The 21,117-nt window shown below is 30.0% G+C and overlaps 1 protein-coding gene across 8 annotated transcripts in view; it reads left to right on the forward strand.

Annotated features, from left to right (window-relative positions):
* The first annotated feature begins 904 nt into the window (after nt 1-904).
* The window catches only part of LOC145242168 (uncharacterized), a 124,498-nt gene continuing 104,285 nt past the window's right edge, over nt 905-21,117 (forward strand). For 2 of the 8 annotated variants that reach the window (XM_080105149.1, XM_080105154.1), the window contains exon 1: nt 913-1,081. The gene's annotated coding sequence lies outside the window, so the exon portion shown is untranslated. Of the gene's footprint in view, nt 1,082-1,818; nt 1,886-17,716; nt 17,917-21,117 lie in introns of those variants that run through there. The other 6 variants (XM_080105150.1, XM_080105155.1, XM_080105148.1 and 3 more) reach the window with 5 other exon arrangements.

Raw genomic sequence — 21,117 nt, forward strand, 5'->3', positions numbered from 1 at the left:
CGGGATCACCACTTATCAAGGTCAAAGGCCACTCGAAGATAAGGTTAACGTTATAGCATATTTGTCATGAAGACTGTCACGGATACAGTTATGGAATGATTGTCAGTTGAGAGACGAGGAACCTTAGGAAAGGATTGGGAAAGATTAATAGGATGGACTAAACGCGAATTACTAGAGTGGGGACAGCAAGTAGCAGGAATGTGTTGACATTGGGTTTGAAGACGACCATGTTGTAATTTACAGGGAAGTACATGATTGGGAGCATTCTGTTGATAATATATATATATTTTTTTTTTTTTTTTTTTTTTTTTTTTTTTAGAATCGGGATTTGCTGACAGTTCTGCCCACGTGGTCGAGAAATAAAACTGAGAGAGAGAGAGAGAGAGAGAGAGAGAGAGAGAGAGAGAGAGAGAGAGAGAGAGAGAATGAATGAATGAATGAACAAAACAATAAAAACAAACATTTTTATTTACTTTTTAAATTAATATTTTTGAATTCTAAAATGGAATCATGTACGAGTATGAATAAATTAATAAAACCATTTTTACAAAAACAAAAAAAAAAGATAATGTAAACATTTGTTTTTATTATTTCTTCCATCTCCATTCAATTTTTCTTTCTCTGCTTTCAAACTAATCTAGTATATTTTGAGTAGGCGATTTTTAATTTTCAATTTCTCTTTTTAATTATTATTTAAATTAATTTACTTGTAACTTTTTTCTTTCTTTCTTTGAATTTCATTTCTTTTCTAAAAAAAAAAAATCAATAAAAGGAAAAAAGACAAACATATTTTTCTTCCTCCCCTTCTTCAACACCGCTGCCTTCTCCCCCTCTCTCATTCCATAAATGTATGTCTCCTGCCGCTCTGTCAATCTGCCCAACTCCCACCACTCCCTATCTCCTTTCTGCCTCTCCTCCCGCTCCGTCATCAAACCTAACTGTTCTAGCATGGCTGCCTCTCGTCTCTGAAGTAGACGACTCTCGTCTTCATGCTGAACGAAAATCGGCGGCGAGGCCAGAATTCGGCCACGAAACAAACCCTTTCTGGCTTGTGCAACCTGACACACCCCGGAGGACATTGGTGAGTATATTGGCCGTGGCCATAACAATAAAAAATACCTTCTCTTTTTTTTTTTTCCGTCGGTTGACGACGAAGCAACTCAAGTTTGACTCGTTCTCTCTGTGGAAAACCACTTTGTTGTCGTTTTCGCCAATTTTTTTTATTTTATTTATTTTTATTTTATAACTTCTCGATAGATTCTTTACCCACTCTTCCTCTTTTTATATATATTATACCTACCTCTCTCTCTCCTATATATACGGGATCTTTTTACATCTCGGGGGGTTTTCTATTGTTATTATTAACAGAAGAAAAAATAGAAAGCATGAAATCACCTCCTTTCTTCTCACCTTTTTACCTTTAATAAATTACACAATCTTCTGTATATTTTGAAATCTTTTATTTTTAAGCTCGGCTTCATTTCTAAATAACTTCGTTTCTTTTCTTGAATGGACGAATAAAAAACAAAGCATGTTATGAAAAGAAGGTTAATAACGAATTTAATTTTGCTCGATTTCGCTTTTTGGTCAGTAATTCTGAAGTAAACGTATTTCTTTCCAAACTGAAATAAATAAATAAATAAATAACTTAATACAACACAAAACCAATCTAATCTTTCAAATCGCCATACCAAAAAGTCTGAAAGAGCTTACCTTTTTAGAGTTCAACGTTTGTTACGTTTATTTATCGTCATAATTGTAGCCAAAACAATGTGTTGACTACTTGGATATAAAAAGCAACTTCTCAAACAAAAATCAGAATCGAGCCGAATCAAGACAGCAGACTTTGCGTGAAGTACTGAAGTTCTCAAAATTCTTTATAACGGTAAATCTGAATAACAACACTAATAATTATAATAATATTAATAAGTGACCATTTTTCGTATTTCTCGCCTCTAGGTGATTTTCACGTTTTTATGCTTCTACAGAATTTGAACCGAGCCAAACCGACTTTTGTCGAATTAAGGGTTGGCTCGGGCTAAAATGAAAAACAGTTCGGTTCAAATTCTGTAGAAGTATCCACATTTTTTTTATTTACTATTAGTCGATTGTTGCTTGAAAAAAAAAAATACCATAAAATAAAACCGAATAAGAACAATTCTATTAAAAAATAATTGAATTACAACTCGACCAGAATGCATTTCCGTTTCTTCGGTAAATAAGTCACCCATTTAAATCTCCTTAATAGTTGAAAAAAAAAAAAAAGTATTTGATCATTCGAAATTTGAAAAAATTTTGTAGCATTTAAAAATCGCATCGAAAGTTAGTGAAATTGGTTATAAATTTCTTCAGATTTTCATCTATATTGAAAGTTTTGGAGGCTAAAAATTTAATATTTACATCTAATTAGAGATTAAAGCAAGATTGTCGGTACTTAGAAAGTAGCGTGCTATTTTTACATAGTATTTTCAAGTTTTACAATATCTTTTGATAATTAAATTGTTAGGTGAAAGTGTAGAATAGTTACAAAACACCACCCCCTCCTTAAGAATGGGTTTCTAAATAAAAACGTTATTAGGTGCTAGTGCACTTACTGATCCGCGCTATTTTTTTAAATCGTATTTCCAAGCCTATATATTTTTATTCTTTACTTTGAATTTTTTTTTTTTCAGAATTGTTTTAATAAAATATATTTTATTATTTTAAAAGTTTACATAAAAGGTGCCAGCTGCAGTAGTACCACTACCAGGTCAATAAATAATATATTCAAATTTAAAACAAAAAAAAAAAAAAATCGCTTTTTTAGAAATTTACCTGTAAACTCCGAAGTTTAAAACCTTTTTAAAAAAAAAAAACACATTGTTTTTTTTTTTTTTTTTTTTTTTTAATAAAACCTTGGTCCTTGCTCCTTTTAATTGAAAAAAAAAATTAGGGTGGTACTGATCCGCGCTATTTTTTAAATCGTATTTCCAAGTTTGATTAAAGTTTTTTTTATTTTTTTTTATTCAATTGTAAGTATAGTTACAAAACACCCCCCTCCCCTCCCCATGTTAAGAATGGCTTTTTAAATAACGTTATTTCAGCACGGATCAATAAGTGCAGACTAGTGCACTAGTACCCGTTATTTCAATTTGGCCTTCGGGACAAGATCAAAGTGTAGTATCTGTTCCTACAGATACTGCAAGCAAAGACCATATGTGGGGGCAACTCCACATATAAGACCTTGGTCAATGTAGGGGCAACCCTTCATACCAATTGTCACTATCCAGCTCCCCTACTCCCCGGGGAGTTGGTCCCCATTTCCCCTTCACTCCTCACTTTAAAAATCGGCCTTGTGCCTAATTTGCTCAGTGGGGGAGCAAATAAATACCATCTGTTCTTCAGATGCTGCACTGGCACTGCTGCAGTGCTGCAACTGCTGCACTTCTATTTCTTGTTCTCTTTCAGTGGAGAAGAAATCCTTCACGATTGAGACAATTTTAATTTTTGTACCTTTTCTCCACGTTAAAAAACGACCCTGGTGTCTAACTCTGCCCCGTGGGGAGGCATAGTAAATAGGTACATAATGTACCAGAATATCTTTAAAGAATAGTTGGTCAATTTTTATGACGTGACTGCCCCAGCGTATTATAAACACCCCAACCTCCATGTTAAGAACGGTTTTCGAGGTTGGGGGTGGGTGTTTATTCGAGGCTACCGAGTCTCTGTGGCCTCGGTTTATTCTGAAAGCCGTTCTTAACATGGGGAGGTTGGGGTGCTTATAATACGCTGGGGCACGACGTAAAACTTGACCAACTAGTTTTATAACAAGTTTGTTCAATCAATAATACCGTTATTTGACTTTCAAAATTGCATAAATATATTTTAGTAAAAACAAACGGCATAAAAAGAAAAAGCGAAACCAAAATGAAAGTAGATTCCCTGTCAACGCCGAGTGAGTACGGATAATTACGTCATAACATTCGGTACTTATTATTTAGCCTTAAGGAAACTTGTCTGTGCACCTAGCCCAAACTAAAAACTACACAAGACACCTAGTACAAAGCTGGCAGTATTTTTTTTCACTCTGGCCTTGGAGGACAAAATAAGGCATTTAAAAATGTTTTTTTCTTTAAATATCAATGGGGGGGGGGCATTTTGAACTATTCTTTTTATTATATATATATATATATATATATATATATATATATATATATATATATATATATATATATATACTTACTTTTATCATATAGTAATTTAATTAATTACTTAATGATTTTTTCCAATTGTTAAAGAGGAGTGATGTGTTTTCAAAATAGATGTTCTGGAAGAGGAGAAAGAGTGGGGCTATTCTAACTTGTGCTAATTTAAAGGCGTCCAAATCACTTTCGAAAACCGTTGTTGTTATTATGGCGGACCTGAACGAGCTTTCCCCCCTACTGTAAAATTAATTCCTTTTTAACGTTTTTTTTTTTTTCCAATTTTTTTCTGCAGATTATCGTTGATAACAGACTTAACTTTCATATTAGCAGGAAGATTTTTTTTTTTTTAATTTTATTTAATGACATTACGAGGGGGATCACTTTTCGATTATAACGTTGCATTAAATTGATACCCCACTTTGCGATCGTTCTTCCTTATAAATTTTTCTTTAATAAATCATTTCAGTTCGTAATTTCTTTTCGTTTTTTCCTTATAAATTTTTACACCATAGCGAACACGTGACACCTTAAGGAAAGTCGTGCTCGTGCTTTTGTTTAATTTGCAAATTCCTAGTTTTGCATGCCAAATGCACATTCTAATGTACAATGATGTAATTTCTTATGGAGTCAGTTCCGGAAATGGCCCAAACTGTTTACGATCTGAAAGCCCACTTTATTTATTTATTTTTTATTTTAGGAAGTTTGTCAACTTTTATATACAGAACTTTTTTTTTTAAGATTTTTTTTTTTTTTTTTTAACTCTAAACCTCCTCATTTGCGAAACTATCACCATTTACCGTTAATATTTTTTTTTTTTTTTCACGTTTTACAATCGAGTTCGTCCCAGGAAGAGCTTAATTTGTTTACAATTTAAAGCAGTCTAAAAAGGGCAGACGATGCTAAGCATGCGAAGAGTTAGGTTAGCGTTTAAAAGAAAGCTTATGAAGCCATACTTTGAAAAGTGAACCAAATATCACATGATGACCATACATCAATGCATAAAGTAATACATAAAAAAAAAAAAAAATTAAAAATTAAAAAATTAGCTGTAAGAGAGGTACTTTTTCACGGAGAACGTGTAACCTGCGTAAATGTTTTTTTTTTTTTTTTTTAATGGCTGCTCCCTGAAATGCGCAAAAGGTTTTCTTTCACTTCGTATATATCATAGACTTTTTTTTTTTTAATCGCGAGTGATTTTTTTTATTTCCTTGATTAAATTTGATTCATACTTTTATTTCGTGCTTGTTTTTCTTTTTCTTTTATTTTTATTATTATATTTCCCTCTAAATATTATGTTTTTGTTACATTTTTTTATACATATTCAGATAATGCTCTTGGCCTTTTTTTTTTTTTTTTCCTCAAATAGTATTTCAAAAAAGTTTTCGTCATTAAATAAACAAGTGAAAACCTTTTGTGCATGCGCTTTCAGGGAGCAGCGATTAAAAAAAACAAAAACAAAAAAAAAACGTTTACATGGGGTCATGCTTCGTTTTTACAAACATATGATGCATTGCATGTCTGATAGAATTATAATATATATAATTTATATATATTATTATAATTTATAATTCTATCATTATTTTATTTATTAATACTTTTATAAATATTCTGAATTTTAAGAATTCAGAGACTTTGTAAGTTAAGTCTTCATGAAAAATCTAATTCCATGCGAGGTCACACACGTGACCGACCTTATTGGACCTGTGACCCTTAATCAACATAATATACAAAATATTTCAAATTATCATAGTTAAGTCAAATACACACCTATACCTAGTATATAGGCACCGCCAAAAATGGCCGCAAAATCAAGTTGTTGTTGTTTTTTAAAACTAAATTACATTTATTAAAATCCATTATTTCTGAGTAACTTTTTTTTTTCCAGAAAGATAAAACCCTGAATTTTATCATATAGAAAACAGAATAATGTAAAACTTTTTCTACTATTTTTAATTCAATTTTAAATGTTAAATTTTCCCAAAAAGTTAACAATTGTTATTTTTTGTCTTGCACAAAAAACGTACTTAAATATTTAAAAAAAAAGGGTTTTTGAAATAATTTATTTATTCATTTATTGTCTAACTAAGATTTAGGATAATTTTCTAAGAGAATATGCAAAAATATTATAATATAAGTACCTGAATTTCAAATAATTCCACTTATTCATATATGTAACCAGATATTTCGCGTCGCCGAAGAGTTCAGATCGACTCTGTTTACGTTTTCTTTCGATGAGACGAAAACTATGGAAGACTAAACAGGCCAAAAAAACTTATTTTTCAGTGACGAAAATTTCAATGTATTATTAAGCTGAGGCTGGCCAGTACCAGATGGGTGACCATTTGTATGAGTTTGGTTTTTAATGTGTATGTGTGTGGGGGCCAGGCTCCCCAAAATGGGGGGAGGGGGCAATTTAAAGCAGAATAAAAAAAAATTATTTCAGCGCTTTTGGTCCACCGAGATCGAAAAAAATGATGCTATTTTTAACACAAAGGGCACAATATTTATCGAATTTTTTTTTTTTGTATCGATTATTCAAAGCATGCTCTGTTTAATAATGGTCATGCATTATTCGGCTCGCTAAAAAAAAATTGTTAATTTATTTATCAAAAATTTTAAAATGGCTTTTTTCGTATAAATATAAAAAAAAATTTTTTTTTTGTTTTGCTTAACTTAAATTAATTATTTTACTTAACATATTCACCGAATTTCACACTTCAAAACTCAAAAGCGGGATAATTAAACACAATCGAAGTTCTGATATTCAGACGTCAAAATAAGGTATGCAAACAATTTTTTTTTTTTTTTTTTTTTTTTATCTATAATTCTGTCCCTTACAACAACACAATATGTTTTGTTCAGTTTCAGATGATTATTTTAAGCATATTTGTTCCCACTTCAAAACAAGGGGGGGTTTTGTAAGCAAAAAAATATATATATATAAATATCGTTTATGAAAAATAAGTACACTGTTATAAAGTTCATTCTTCTCCTAATAATCGCTGAAAATTTCGTATTGATCGGATAATTACCTGATTTTTGGTAGATTTTTAAAAAGACGGTCCGTCAAAAAGTACTGACCTGCCCCCCCAGTTTTGGCGGTGCCTACTAGTATACCTTGAGCAGTGTCAGAAATTGCCATTAAAAATGCGTGATAAAAACTTGAATAAATCGACCTCCTATCTTTCGATATATAACTACTTGATATATAACTACTTGAAAAATGTAATTCAAACCCTATTTTTTTTTTCAATTAAAGGAGCAAAAACCAAATTTAAAAAAAATAAGTTTAATAGAAAATTATGCAATATTTGTTTTTTTTAAATCGGTTTTCTTTAAAAAAGATTTAAAGAAAACGAATTTTAACTTACTTCGAATATAAAATATATATACATTTCAAAAAATCACTTACCTATAAAAAATACTAATCAATGGGTACTTCCATTCTTCATTGTTAAGAATTTATCCGTATTTATATTTAATATTCCATGTCCTTTTTAAATAAAATGCTTTTTTAAGCGAGTATTTAAAAATACTGCAACATGAGATGTTTCACAACTGGAATAAAGGGAGACAAACGCTGCCTTTTTTTCAAGTTGAGAACTTCGGTGGCCTTAAGCGCCAGAATTAATCTCCCTTTCTATTGCTGGCAAAAAGTTAGTAAATATGGACACGGTAGTTGAAAAATGATCACATTTCAGTTATCAGTTTTTGCCGTTAAAAAAAACAAACGACTTTACCGATTTTTGATTTTGTTTTTTATTCTCTTAAAGAAATACATGAGTTTTTGATTTATTATATTTTATTTCTTTATCGAGTGAATTTTTTTTTTTAAATATATAAAAACAAAAAACATTGAATGAAATAGAAAAAATTGTTGTGATTGTACAAAATTTTCTGAACAATATAACAAGATTATAAGGTTTCACTTAAAAAAAAATTCAACGTGGTTTAAAAAAAAAGGTTTTAAATTTTGGACTTTACAAGTAAATTTGCAAATAACTGTTTTTTTTGTTTTAAATTAGCTTATTTTATTTATTGACTTCAATTTGTGATGTATAAATTTGAGGTGAGAAAATTATTTTCATTTTAATAAATATTTCAAAATGGGGTCAGGTGAATTTAAAAAGGAGAACTCTTGTCTAGAATATTATATTCAGTTTATTGGAAAGAGCATAAAATTTCACATTGAACCTGAAAATATCTAAAAATTGAACCAATTTTGATAGATTTTTAAAGTTTAAAAATTGAAAAAAAATTTAACTCGTAAAATTCAATTGATTTCATTACATAAAAAAATGGCTGCATGAACGCGCGCAGGCACTTTGTAAACACTGTTTTTTAAAAAATAAAAAATATTTCTATTATTTTAACAACTTTTAAAGTTTATTTTGGGAGTATATTCCACAAAGAAAATAAACAACCCACTTTAAAAAGAGAAATTACGAGTTTTTTATATTTTATTCGCAGTTTTGTGTTAGGGGTCTCAAATTCCCCAAAAATTCTGATACATCTAGTATAACTGTAAGGCCCTGAGAGTTATATGAGCTAATTTTTCCAATTTGAAGTATTTTTGGTCACACACCTGACTAATAGTTCTTATAAAACAAAATTGTATACTTTTTTATATTTATTTGTTACATTTGTTTTTTCGTGTCTTGTAAATAGTAAACTGCCTTGATCAATTCCGGAACTGATTCTGGATTCTCCGCAAATATTTTGAACTAACTCCATAAGCATTGACATCCACTGAGTGCCTATTCCTTACAAGTATTTTGTTAAAAGTCGCTCTTTGTTTTCGGTGTAAGTGACGTCAGACAAATTTTAAGGTATGGATAGCCAACACTGTATAAATGTAGCTTCTTTTTTAAGCAAATATCAAAATTTTATAACAATTATAACCTTTATAATAAAATATGTTTATACCCTGTTTTGTTTTTTTATTAATCAAATTGTTGGTAATTTTTTTACATAATAAATAGAACTGTTATAAAAATATTTAGAAACTTTTTTTTTCCCCAATATGTTTATGAACTGTTTTTTTTTTCTTTTTCTTAATAAAAAAACAAAAACAGTTCATAATATTTTAAAAAAAATTACAGTTCATAAATATTTTTATAACAGTTATATTATGTTTGATGTAAAAAAAAAAAAAAAAAAACAACTCCTGTGATGTTTAAAAAATAATTGATAAACATATTTTTAAGTTCAAATAAAGACTGAATAAAACTTCTATTTTTATATTTGCTTAAAAAAAACAAAAAACGCTACATTATATCACGACTACCGAGATAGTAGGCCAGTGCACATGGCAGCGTGACGTCATTTCCTGATCAACATGTTGGTATATATGCTACACGTTTTGATGAAAAACATGGGGAAAAAAATGAACATAGAAGAACAGAAAACCAAAACTTTAAATGTAATTTCTGTATTAAAAGTAATAGTTATTTAAATATTTCAACATATAATCTTGTGGGGGAAAATTCAGCTCCCCATAAAGGGGCACTCTGGATAGGAACAAAAATTAAAATTGTCTCAGTCATAAAGGATTTCTCCTCCGCCGGCCGAGAACAAAAGGTGAATTGTAGCATCAGAACAGATACTCCACTGTGATCTTGTCCCGAAGGCCAAGAACTGTGTTTTATGTTTCTTTAATTTTTTGTTCCCTAAATTCATAATTCAATTTTATCAGTATTAGATTGTATATTGCTTTAAAATTACTTAATTTTACATAGATAAGATTTATATTTTATATTGAATAAAGTTCAGTTTCATTATTAATCGAATTGGGTTCCTTTCTTTTCTTTTTTAACATGTTTTAATGCTCTTTTTAAAAATGCCGTCATATAGTATCAACAGTAACAGTTCGCCTAATCTTACCTACATTGCCTGCAGGCATTTTTCAGTTAACAGGTCTTCTATATCTCGGTGGCCGTGATTATATAGTGTTGATCATGCGTACCTAAAGATTTGTCTGACGTCACTTCCACCGAATGGCTGTGGATACTGTTGCACTTATTGAACCGTGCTGAAATAATAACATTATTTAGAAAGCCATTCTGTGCTTTCACCTAACAATTTAATAAAAAAAAAAGAAGATATCGCAAAACTTTAATTTAACTTGAAAATACTATTTAAGAGTAGTGCGGTTCAATAAGTGTACAAGCACCTGCCTTTGTAAACAAAGAAGCACGACTCTTAACCAAAGTCGTACTATGTGTATAAAAAAAATACGGTAAATATGAAGGATCACTTCACCCTCGAAAATTCCTTTAAAATTACCACTTTTATAGGTTTTAGGGGGCGCTAGAAAATGAAAATAACGTTTAAAATTACGGCAAATAAGTAGTTTCCAAGATATGAAGAAAAGTTAGTTTAAAAAAGTAGGGGATCACTTTTCTATAATAATTTAACGTAAAATGATCACCCACTTTGTGGCCACCATTTCCTTCTCCCCCCCCCCCCCGAGGGAGGGGAGACTTTCTTTTTACCCTTGGAAAATCCTTAAAAATTACTACTAACGTTTAAAATTCCAGGAAACAAGTAGTTTCCAAGATATGAAGAAATTCATCCACTTTATGGCCACCTTTTTTTGGGGGGGGGGGTTATGTTTTTCGTTCTTTTTTTTGGACGGGGTATTCAATTATAGAACTTGTATAGTTTTGTAACAGGTGCTTCTACAGTTTAATTAACCATTTTAATGTAAGTAACGCATCAACATTAACTGAGCAGGCTGAAGACCGTTTAATATTTCACAGCACAGCGCCCCCGAAAACCCATAAAAATGGTAATTTTAAAGGAATTCTCGGGGGTGGAGTGATTCTTCATATTTACCAAAAATACATTCAACTTTTTTGATGAAATAAAAAAAGGCTGCAAAGCTTACAATTGATTCTGGTTTCATTACAGACCAGTAATTCTTTTTTGGCACACCAGCTCGCCAAAAAGCATGCCACGTGCTAAATTTCATTCCGTCATAAAAACAACTTTCTATAGAAAAAAAAAAACAAAAAATCTTATTAAACATAAAATTATATATTAAAAACCGCGTTTATTATTTTTAAAATCCAACAACAGAGTTGAAGTCAATGTTTTCGATTGTAAAACAAAACAAATTTTTTTGGCTAAATTTCTGTGTGGCGTACCACTGAATTATTTTTTCTAAGGAATAAAATTCAATAAAGTTTATTTTTACAAGAATGTTTAGACATTTACCTAGCGAATAAGCATAAAAATGTATACAAAAAACCGCGTTTATTATTTTTAAAAAATCAAAATTATGCACCAGGTATGAAGTTCACTTCTTTTTTTTTTTTTCTTTAACAAAACTGACAAAACTGCATAATTTTGATTTTTTTTTTTTTTTTTTTTTTTTTTTTTTTTAAATAATAAACGCGGTTTTTCCTATATATTTTTATGCTTATTCGCTAGATAAATGTCTAAAGATTCTTGTAAAAATAAACTTTATTCAATTTTATTCTTTAGAAAAAATAATTCATCAGTACACCAAACAGAGATTTATCAAAAAAATTAGTTTTGTTTTGTAACCGAAAACATTGGCTTCAACTCTTGTTGTTGGGTTTTTAAAATAATAAACGCGGTTTTTAATATATATGTTTATTTGCGAGATAAAAATGTAAAAATAAGTTTGTTTTTTTTCTGTAGAAAGTTTTTATGACAGAATGAAATTTGGCGAGCTGGCATGCCAAAAAAGAATTACCCATTACCGACATTAAAAAACCATTTCGACTTTTCGCACACTTCAAATATAACATTTCTTCGTTCACACATTAAATTCGTTTTGTTAAAGTCTATAAATAAAAAGCGATTGTTTCATTTTTATTATAAAAAAAATAAAGCTATACTTATTCAATTATCGATTATTTATTTTTTAACATCTTCGTCTTTACTTTTAAGGAGGTTAAATTTTATCAAAAACCTTTTTATTACTAAAAATAAAAAATAAAAAAATCAGTTTATTTTTGCTGCAAAAAATGACCGCCAGCGATTACTAAACCATTGAACTAAAGTTTACAGTTTCAAGACTTTAAAAGGTCAATAATTACAACAATTGTATTTCAGGGCTAAAAATATAACTTAGTCAACGAATGATTTTTTTTTTTTTCACCCTGTGTAAAATGTTGATTACTATTAGAAAAAATGATGAAAACCAATATCCTTCAGCAGTGTTTGCACAAATATTCATGTAAAATGATGTCTGAATCAGTAAAGCTAAAAAAAGACAAGGCGTCTCAAACTGGAAAGTTTTAAACATTAAAAATTAAAAAAATTAAACTTTATATAAATCTGTCTAGAAAGCAGAAAAAAAAAACTCATTGTGGAAATAAATTGAAGTCGGGGATTTTGTCTGACTTGCTATTTGCTTTTTCAATTCTTGTAAATACTTGAAATAGATTCATCAGGTAGTTTTTTACTAGCTAACCTTTGTGCCTTTGTGATGGATATATATATATATAATGTTCGTGTTCGTGTGGTTTCTTTCTGGAACCATCTAAAAAAGATAGAGGGACATAGTTTGAAAGTCGGTGTATCATAACTTTGTTGTAGGTTGCCGACTACTATTTTATTGTATTTGAAAGATTAAAGGCTAAAGTTAATTTTTAAAAAATAAAATAAAATATTTGTATACGTGAAAAAAAAAGTTATAATAAAAAATATTTTCAGTGACATTCGGAAACTGACAAGTTCAGATAAATTTTGAATTTAAATAAATTTGTTGTAAAGATCCCTTGAAAAATAAATATTAGTTTTCTGGGTCTATTACAAAGATAATTAGTAAAATCCTAAGATATTGAATTAAATAAAAAAAAAAACACTTTGTTAAAAAAAAAAAAAAGCAGCTTAATTAGCCCTCAAAAGCGAGAGATTCTGGCTTCGCTCAATCAAAATAAAACAAAATGACTCAACATGGATTCTACATAAGCCCAAAATTATAGAAAGTCAAAAGATTGTCTGAAAATGACGTTAGGTACTTGGAGGGAGGTAGGGAATGCTGGTTTTCTTTTGCCAAGCTGTGCATTTGTACATTTCTATCGTGAACGTTTGTATAATTTTTTATTTTTTTTAATTTAATTATTTTTCTGTGTTCCTGCTTTTAAATAAATTTTTTTTTTATTTTTCAAGATTATATAAAAATTATGTTACGCTGAAAGTTTCGCATTCATTCAAGCAAGTAATATTAGAATTTTATATATAAAAATTACACAAAACATGTAATCTAAAAACAAAAAAAGACTTTTTTTGCAATTATAATTTTTATGTGTGAAAATATTAAATAAAGAATGCTGTATTCAATGATAATACTAGTAGCTCGAGCAATTAATTTTTCTTCGAGTTATATCAAATTCAAAGATACGGACTTTAGGGGCTTTGTCATAATGTTCCTGAAAAAATTATTTTTTTATTTTTTATTGTTACAATTTACGATGCTTCATTTTCATAAAAAAAAGCAAAAATTCATATATTTTTTTTTTTTTTTTTTTTACTATAACTTTTAAAGGTATTTTTTTTTTTTTTTTTTTTTTTTTAAAGAAAATAATACATTTCCACTAAGATTCAAGTAAAAATAATGGGTTCATTATATTCCCTGATCATTATTTAACAAATAGTGAAACATTCATTAAAATTGATTAATTTCATGATTTTTGGTGAATTTTTAAGTAAAGGGAGGAGTGAGAATGTTTGTACATTTTGAGCATCGGCTAATCATTTTGCACGTACTTACTTTAAAAGAATTCCCTTTTCTTTTTCATTTTTGGTCCATTTCTAAAAAAAAATATTTTTATGCATTTATGTGGGTCTCTGATGAGTTGTTTTGTATACCATTCAACAAAACACATGTAAGACGTACCATGTATCAAATAAAATGATATGAATGTTCTATAAATATACTTGTGGTATTTGAATTGTTTACAAATGGCTCTGAAAGTGCAATCTATTTTCATTGAGCTTAAATAGATCTGGCAATTAAAAAAACATTTTAATAAATACATTAAAAGTATAGATACTATACTATCAAAAGGTTTATTTATATATATATATATATATATATATATAATATATATATATATATATAATATATATATATATATATATATATAATTTTTTAAAAGTTAGGATGATTAATTGGCATCAGGAATCGGAAAAATAAAAATTTTGGGGGTTATCGGAATTGGAAAAATTTGTGTCTATTTTTCGATGCCAAAAATGATTCTTTCAATTGTCTTTTTTATTTGGTTTTGTTTAAAGCAAAATATTCCACTACTGGTAGTAAAGAAAAACTAATATTTATTGATTTTTAAAGTATCACTAAAACTAAAATCTATAGATCACCGCCTTACTAGGTGTGTCAGAAATTTCGTTAAAAATAGTGAATAATTCCACCCCATCTTTCCAAGCTTAGAACTCCTCGAAAAATGTAATTCAAGCCCTAATTTTTTTTTTCAATTAAAGGAGCAAGGACCAAGGTTTCATTAAAAAAAAAAAAAAAAAAAAAAAAAACACGCAAACAACGTGTTTTTTTTTTTTTTGTTTTTTTTTTAAAAAGGTTTTAAACTTCGGATTTTATAGGTAAATTTCTAAAAAACACTACTTTTTTTTGTTTTAAATTTGAATATATTATTTATTGACCTTTTCTCTTCAATTTGTGATATATAACACTTTGGTGAGTAAATTAATTATTTACTTTTTAATAGACATTTCAAAATGGGAGGCGTGAATTATTCGACCCCTTGTCTTTCCAAGCTTATAACTACTCGAAAAATGTAATTCAAGCCCTAATTTTTTTTTTTTCAATTAAAGGAGCAAGGACCAAGGTTTCATTAAAAAAAAAACAAAAGAAAAAACAAACAACGTGATTAAAAAAAAAAGTTTTAAACTTCGAACTTTACAGGTAAATTTCTAAAAAACACTATTTTTTTTTTTTTTAATTTGAATATATTATTTGACCTTTTTTCTTTAATTTGTGATACATAACACTTTGGTGATTAAATTATCTACTTTTTAATAGACACTTGAAAATGGGGGGGGGGCGTGAATTAAAAAAAAACCGTTTGTCTGAAATATATTCGGTTTATTGGAAAGAGCATGAAATTTCACATTGATCCTGAAAATATCGTAAAAATAGAATCAATAGAAAAATTTTGATAGATTTTTGAAGTTTAAAAATTTTAAAATATTGAGTTCGTAAAATTCATTACTGTTTAAAAAAAAAAAAAAGAAAAAATTTCTATTACTTTTAAAACAACTTTAATAGTTTATTTTGGAAGTATAATCCATAAAGAAAATAAACAACCCACTTTTAAAAGAGAAATTACGAGTTTTTTTATATTTTATTCGCAGTTTCGTGTTAGGGGTGTCAAAAATTCCTACAAAAATTCTGATACACCTACCGCCTCCGCCTCACAAGTGTATTTTTTACATTTGAGAGAATATGTGCACATTTAACATGTGTTTTTGTGGTAATCGGGGAGAAAAAATAACAACTCTATAGTTAAATATTTAGACGTTTATAAAAAAATCGGAATCGGAGGCGGGGGGGGATATTGGAATCGTCCCATCAGTTACACACACACACACACACTGGTCTTTATTATAAAATGGATAATGATTATTTTATAATAGAACTACAGTGGAACCCCGAGATACGGCATTGAAAATTATTAACGAAATACAGTACATACACATGCATATAATCAAATAACATTATAAATAATACCGTAACCAGGGGCCGGAAAAAACATCGTCTTCCACATCGTAACTTAAAAACACGTGTACTAGGGCCACCGTATCCCGGGGTTCTACTGTAATGATTTAAAAAAAAAAAAAAAAAATTGTATTACCTTTTTACAATTTTGTGTCAAAAAAAGCAAGAGAATGATATACAGAAGCGTTAACTTGACTTTTTGTGTAAAACTAAAAAAAAAAAAAAAAAAATGTGACCCGTTGGATCACAGATTGAGCTTAGCTGAGATTGTTTGAAAAAGTGAGTTTGCAAAGACAATGACAAAATCTGAAATAATTTTCATTCTGCTCGCTATGTACCCTTTCTCCCTTCAGTTACGAGTGATATTCCTATTTCTTTATTTCATCTTCAATTTCAGTCTTCTGGTCTTTTTTATTATCTTCCATTGTTAATAATAGAGAAAGAGAGTAATAGTCGACATATAAAATAAGTGTGTGTAATATTAAGCAAGATGTAATGGCCTTCGGGACAAGATCAAAGTGTATTATCTGTTCTTCAGGTGCTCATTTCTATTTCTTGTTCTCTTTCGGTGGAGGAGAAATCCTTCACGATTGAGACAATTTTTATTTTTGTACCTTTTCTCCACGTTAAAAAACGACCCTAGTGTCTAACTCTGTCCCGTGGGGAGGCATAGTAAATAGGTACAACTAATTAGAACAATTAAAAAAACTCTGTCTCCAAACTATGCAATTTCTTATTATATAAATAAAATCTTGATTAAAAACTACACAAGACACACTCACAAAGCTGGCATATTCTTTTTCACTATTGTTTGACAAAATATAGGTACTTTATATATATATATATATATATATATATATACACTAGCAAAAGAATCAACAAGTACGGAATTAGTCAGGGAGCGATTTTTTAAATGTTATGTAGTAATTTATCAGCGATTATTTTTCCAGTTGTCAATGAGGAGGTAGGAGTGATTGCCTGAAAAACGCAGACCCCCCCCACACACACACGCAGAGTGCAACAACTGCAACATTTATCTCCCATAGTGCAAAAAAAAAAAAAAAATGGTTAAATCCCCTAAAACGCTACAATAGTTCTGAAGTAGGGGACCATTTTATGTTAAATTCATATTTAAAACTGATTCTCCACTTTAAATTCTAAGTTCTTTTTGCTTTCTTCCGCCAATTTTTTTTTTTTTTTTTTCAGGGTGATCACGTAATCGCCTAAAAAGGTAGAATCTTATTGGGGGATTCAGCAGATGGCTTTAATTTACAATAATACCACACGAACATAGAAAAAAAATGTTAAAATGACATTTTCTTTAGATTTACGTATTTTCAAATCTGTTATTGTTATTATAAACAAAAGAAAAAGTTTTTTTAGTCTATAGATAATAAATTGCGATTTTTGTGCCAATTTGTAATGTCGAAGACCCCCTCCTCCCCCTCCTCATCTTCGATCGCGCACCTGCACCCCACCCCCTTTTTACTACCATCGCCATTCATTCATCCCGTCTTGCGTGTTGTAGAAATGCATTCCCGTTTAATTGTGTCGATTACGCGCTGGTTGGAATTTCAAGCTATTTCTTTTGTCTTTTAACATGCTGAATTATGTTTCGTTCATTAATGCTTAATAACTGCCCTCTGTTGTCTTTATGTCCATCTGTATTTAATTAAGAATAAACAAAGAAATGAATGAGATAAAAAATAAAAGAATAAAATCTCGATCTTCTGTGAAGAAATCGACGAGATGTGTCCATTGTAACGTGCATGCGTTTAACATGACTACACACCCTCCGACCATTCCTCTTCGCAAGCGAGAGAGAGAGAGGGGGGGGGGGATACAAATTAGTGAATGACGAACGATACTGCGTCGGTGAGGCTCTGTACCACAATTTCAATCACCTTGCGGCTACAAGAGACCCTCGTTTTTAATCCGAGCTAGTCTATACGCTCGTAAGCTTGTCAGTCAACTTAACATCGCTTTGGTAGACTCTAATTAATGGTATGTTTGTTTTCTTTTGTTGGAATATATTACAATGATCCATAAAAAAAAAAAAAACAAGTTTTTCTTTGTTCATTTTTTTAAAAGTAGTTCTTGTTGTTTTTTCGTTTGCTTGTGTTGTTAGAAATTCCTGTCTATTTTCAGAAATAGAAACGAAACGTTTTTAAGCTTATATAAATCCAGCCGGATTAAATGCTTTTTCTAAATCGTCAGTTTAAAGGCTTTAAAATTACATTCGAATTCCAAAAGATCACGATGTAAGCAATCTAAATCTATTAAGGTAAATTTGTAGGTTAACACCCTCCACTACCCCTCCCCGCAAAAAAAGATTCTACTTTTTTTTTTTTTTTTTTTAAATTTTTTTGTTTTTAGATGATTACATGTGAACAGCTTGAAAAACTTGGTGAAAAGAAGATAAAATGAAACTTAAAGAACAATTTTTTTAGAATTTTAGACTGGGGATCGGTTTTGAACACACATAAATTTAGCATAAAATGATCCTCCATTTTCAGGCCATTATAAATTTTTAAGGATAACTTTTCTTTTTTACCATTAACTTTCAATCCAACTGTCAAGGTTGTAAAACCATGCGTAATTGCCAAGAAATTAGCCTCCTCCCTCTTCAAAAAAAAAAAAAAAAAAAAAAAAAATTAATCTCCCATAGCATTTTTAATGGTTGTCGTAGAACGCTAGAATGGCCCAGAAATGGTGGAGCATTTTGCATTAAATTTATATACGAAACTGATCCTTCACTTTAAATATGAAAAAAAAAAATTTCTTCTTTCCGCTAAGTTTTTCAGGTTGTTCACACACAATCGTCTAAAAAAAGTAGAATCTCGTTTTTGGTGGATGGGAGTGACTTTAGCTGATAGTATTAATCTACAAATTTACTCTTTTTTTTTTTCGTTCATAACTTTCTGTGTGCTATTGAAAAGCATAAATGAACCATAACATCTTTTAAGTTTCTAAATTCCAGCCAGTTTAAAGGCTTCAAAATTACTTTCAAATTCCAAAGGATCACAATGTTTCTAATCTAAATTTATTTCTTTTTATGGAAATCGTTCCAGACAAGGTGTGAAGCTACTTGATCTAACAAGTTAATGAAATATATTAGTTCAAGACCAAAAACTAGTCAACAAAGTGTTTGATAAATTCCAACCCAGAAAACAGCAATTCTTACCTCTTTGTCAGAAACATCGCTCATGGAATGTGAGAACTAAAACATAAAATAAGAGAAGCAAGAGCTGTAGAAATGGCTGTGTTTTGGCTAGGAACAAAGTGTAGTATCTGTTCTATACCCAAACTCAATCTTTTCTGTCCTCAATCAGTGAAGGAGAGATCCTTCTAGACTGAGACAAAATTTATTTTTCTCCCAATCTAAAGTACCCCCACCTTTTTTTTTTTTACAGCAGGCTGAATATTCTCACCATAAAAACTGATTTTGTTTTAACTCTACTCTTCTGGGGAAGCAAGTAAATAGGGACTTGTGTTTTTCTGTCCTTCTAGCTAGGATCAGAGTGTAATATCTATTCTGACTAGAATATTTTTGAAATTCTTGTCCCATCTCATCCAGAATGCTCTTTTTTTTAGAGATATCTCCACATAAAATAAAAAAAACGACCTTGGGGGAAAGTACAAAATAGTTAACAAAGCCCTCCCACTTCCCCATGTTAAGAATGGTTTTCTATCTAAATGTTATTTAGAAACCCATTCTTAACTTGAGCAGGGGAAGTGGCCTTGTTAACTGTTCTGTACCTTCATCTTGGCCTTGTGCCTAACTTTCTTCACAAAGGGAAGTAATTAAATAGGAACATAATTTTTATTTGTATTGATTCAAAAATAATTTTTGAATCCTTTAAACTGCCACGACAAAATTTGGGAATAGAGCCAGCGTCGTAATTTTGTTGCCTTTTATGATAAATATTTTTTATTAATTTAATCTGAATTACCTGCCCCTTCCCCCCAAAACCTGTGGCTTATTGTTGCTTAGCACCTTTATAGCCCAATTTGTAAAACATTCATAGCAATATCTTGTCAAGCTATAACCACTGTAAGGAATTTTGCTTCATCTATATACTTAAAGCTAAACTGAATACCATGAACAAAGTTTCTTTCTGTGGAAAACAATACCACCGGGTTGCTTCCCAGCTGATTACAACATAGTTATAAGTAAGCTGTCCACTCAAATAATAAAATTCTGACCATCATCCATAATTTCCAATCCTCTCTTAACATTGTTCATCACCAATCTCATTAATCTGGATTTTCAGCTTAGATCTGATGACGTCTGAGAAATATTAAATCTGGACAGTATATAGAGATGTGTGCAGAGTTTTGTTGGTATGATCACATTGGAGGAATGAATGAAAGTTTTGGGGGTAGTAGATGTAGAGCAGTTGAAGTAACATGGTCGGCTCACAGAGGAAACCCAAGGAAAACATGAGAGAAAAGATGAACTTGTGTTTTTAATTTTTGCATGATGCCACTTGATGTAAAGGAGCTAAAAAAAAAAAAAAAACCTACTTCAAGATCCAAAAACTACCAATGATAAATGTTATATGGATAGATTCCAACCCAGAAAACAGCAATTCTTCCTCCTTTGACAGAAATATTGCTCATAGAATTTCAGAAATAAGACAAAATAAGCACTTGATGTAAAGAAGGATAAAGACCTGGCCAGAGATAGATTAGTTTGAAAATCAGTTTCTATCCGACTCATGCCAGCATGTAAAACAAACATTAAAATTGAATGATGATGATGATGAATTAATTAATAAAGTGTGTTTTTGTGCAACAATATGCAAATGAGCTGACGTTACTATTGTGATCATATAAAACAAATAGGGTGTTGCTGTTATGTTGACTTGAACTAAGGTGTTTTGACCTCGCTGTTAGTACGAAAAATGAACCCAAATTTCTCATTTAGTTTGATGATTGCTGTCTGTCCTTGACTGAAAATTGAATCCGTCCATAAAAGCTGTCCAACACATGCCAGCATAAAAAAAACAAAAACTAAACTAAATCTGATGATGATGACGACTTTCTAATTGGTATAAAACTGTTTCATTGGCTAAGTAATGGATAATTATGTGTCAGTTTATTGCGAAATATACTTAATATATACAACAACGTAATCACGTTTACACACTAATTTCCATAGATCGCCGAAGTTAAATGACATTGAGTTTGGCCAGTACTAAA

Source organism: Euprymna scolopes, chromosome 21, assembly GCF_053919585.1.
Source record: "Euprymna scolopes isolate OS-2025 chromosome 21, ASM5391958v1, whole genome shotgun sequence".
Taxonomy (NCBI): Eukaryota; Metazoa; Mollusca; class Cephalopoda; order Sepiida; family Sepiolidae; genus Euprymna; species Euprymna scolopes.